Source organism: Agrilus planipennis, unplaced genomic scaffold, assembly GCF_000699045.2.
Source record: "Agrilus planipennis isolate EAB-ADULT unplaced genomic scaffold, Apla_2.0 scaffold2024, whole genome shotgun sequence".
Taxonomy (NCBI): Eukaryota; Metazoa; Arthropoda; class Insecta; order Coleoptera; family Buprestidae; genus Agrilus; species Agrilus planipennis.
The window spans coordinates 1247-4070 of NW_020440674.1; the positions used below are offsets into that span (position 1 = coordinate 1247).

General features: G+C 32.2%; 1 long non-coding RNA gene across 1 annotated transcript; it reads left to right on the forward strand.

The window, feature by feature from the left end:
- The first annotated feature begins 1102 nt into the window (after nt 1-1102).
- Nucleotides 1103-1922, forward strand: LOC108743751. The gene is made up of 3 exons (XR_001938868.2): nt 1103-1155; nt 1432-1669; nt 1724-1922. It is a non-coding gene; the product is annotated as an uncharacterized LOC108743751 (long non-coding RNA).
- The last annotated feature ends 902 nt before the right edge of the window (nt 1923-2824 follow it).

Sequence of the window (2824 nt, forward strand, 5' to 3'; positions counted from 1 at the left end):
AAATTCGAGTTCTTGAAAGCGACTCTTGAATAGTGTATATTCAATTGAAATACATATTTGAATATTGAGAAGCTCTCGAAAAGAGTAAAGTGTGTGATGACGATTAAGTAGTTATAATATAATAGGTAATTTTTAAAACAAAGGTTTTGTGCAAGAAATAGTCTCATAAAATTTAAATTATTTAATTAATTGCATTGAATATTTTTAATATTAAAAACTTATTGAATAACGAGAGATCTAAACCTTCCGTGAAATCTTTAATCTTTATCTAAATCGGGCTGTTCATCTTCTTAATTGTTATTTTTTAAGGGGTGAAATATTCTGCCCACTATTAGACTTCAACGTATCTTCTATAGAATTTGGTACAGTTTCATTTGGTGAGAAATTACGTATTAATTTTTAACTGCACCGTATTAATTGTTTAATTATCATCACAAGGCTATCCCGTACATCGCGAACTAAAACTCATTAATACTGCTAAAATTGCTATTGAATATGAATTGGAAGTAGAAGACGACGGTTTCGAAAAGCCACTCAGTATTTGCGATGTGGTCGACATGGAGTCGCCGGAGCCACCAAGGCGCCCAAAAAATTTTATTATAGAACCCTCAGAGGGAATTGTAGATGCCACGTCGGTTGATAAAGTAAAGGCAAGTGAAATAATAAGTTTTAATTAGCCACTAAGGTTATCATTCAGATAATTTTAGATAACTCTTATATCAAACAAAAGAGGTAATTTCACCATGAAGTTGATCGTTAGAATGTGGAAAAGCAATGATCACGTGAAATTTTTGCTTGTAAACTATTTGTCACAAGTCCCCGTTTTGGAGGTGGTTCCTTCAGAAGTTAAAATTTCCTTTTGTTTTATAAACATTGTTTACAAAAGAACAATTCAATTGGAAAATAAGTCAGAACTTTATGGATATTTTTATTTATTACCACTTGAGGTATGCATATGTAGGCACATATTCATTACAAAACTAATAGTTAATGAAAAATATTTCGATTACTCAATACAGATGTTATAGTTTCTGTTAATTGGTTGCATTACTCATTATAAAAGTCATGATTAATGTACATTTTACCACTACTCATTAACATGAAGATGAGGAGCACTTTAATTTCTCACATCCTAATTTTCAAATCATACCTTCTGTAAGTCAATATTTAATATGCTCATTTATCTCAACGGACTCGTAAAAAAGAGACCCACAATAATAGCAACTGAACCATCGATAGTTATCGGTATATCGATATATTCGATTACTAGTGATAGTAATGTTCCAAAAGCCCCTTTTATTTTAAAGGAATAATATATACGTACACCCTATATGTCCACCTTGAAGGTCCATTCCAAATCAGTTTTTTTAGTAGCGAATCATTTTAAATTAATGCAGATAATAAACTTTTTTTATGAATAATGGTTTAAAGGAAGGAGAAATTTGGCCCAAATCGTCGATAGAGTTAACAGCACTTTTTTTTCCTGACAAGAAACATTTGTTTAAAACTGTTGCGTTTTGTGACGTGCTGGGATTAGACACTAGGTTGCCTCTAATGCTTGAAGGTAATGGACTAGGTCCTAATATTGTCCTCTGTGCTGAATCGTTAAACGTCAATCGCATTTATATGCGGCGTATCCACGAATACGATATCACATTCACTAATCTCGGTGAGAACTTTTCTGTTTATTATTAAATTTATATGATACAAACATAAATTGAAGGGTTTATAAACGGCACCGTCACTTGGATACCACATATTACTAATTTTGGGGGTAGGATTTGCTGCCATCCTAACCGAATTGAATTAAAGCATAAACAGGTTAAGATGATAATAATGCAGTTTAGTAGCGACGAGGAGGGAAAGTTTGTTGAAGAAGTTATGTTTAAAATTGAAGAATCGGGAGATATTTTAACAGTGGCTTTAATGTAAGTCGCAAAAACAGTTTATTTACTTAAACTTAGTAGCAATGCGGAAGAGCTCTTCGCGTAGGTTGTAGCTAGGGTTGCCACCCATACTTTATTATAAAGTATTGTGCTCTATTTCGACTGTGCGTACGTTATATTTTACAAGACACATTAAGTACGCAAAAATACTTTATTTAAGGCCTTAAGTAAACATCGTAATTTTGGTAAGCGATTATTCTAAATTCAGAGTATTTTTACATCAATAATATTGCACAATACAATATTTTTGAAAATGTTTCTATGTTTCTGAACGCTAGTTTCATTGTCAAAGCTATATTTACGGAACAACCTGATTTTCCAAATCTGTTCAAACTATTAGTGTCACTTTTGCTGTCCGTTCTGGCCACTTCAGCATTTACAAAAAGAGTATTCTCTGTTATGAACGCAAAGTGGCGGGACGACAGGAATAAAGCTTCATTAAAACTAATAATTAAAATGAACTTTTAGTTCATTTAAATCTTTGTTTTCCATGTTTAGAGGCTATTAATGTATTTAAGAGCGACAGCAATTTGTTACTGGCTGCTAGGTGTAACAAAAAGTATGTTTTAAAAACAAAAAATTAAATACACTATTTTTATGCTGAGTACTTTTTTTTTGAACCATTTAGTCGAGAAATACTTTATGTAAAGCCTGAAAAGGTGGCAACCCTGGTTGTAGCCACATGTAGCACGTATATCAAATTAAAGTTACCGCGTAAGAGTGCGGTACGATTGCTCAGATGGTTTTATAAAAAATTTTCCACAAGAAATTCGAGTTCTTGAAAGCGACTCTTGAATAGTGTATATTCAATTGAAATACATATTTGAATATTGAGAAGCTCTCGAAAAGAGTAAAGTGTGTGATGACGATTAAGTAGT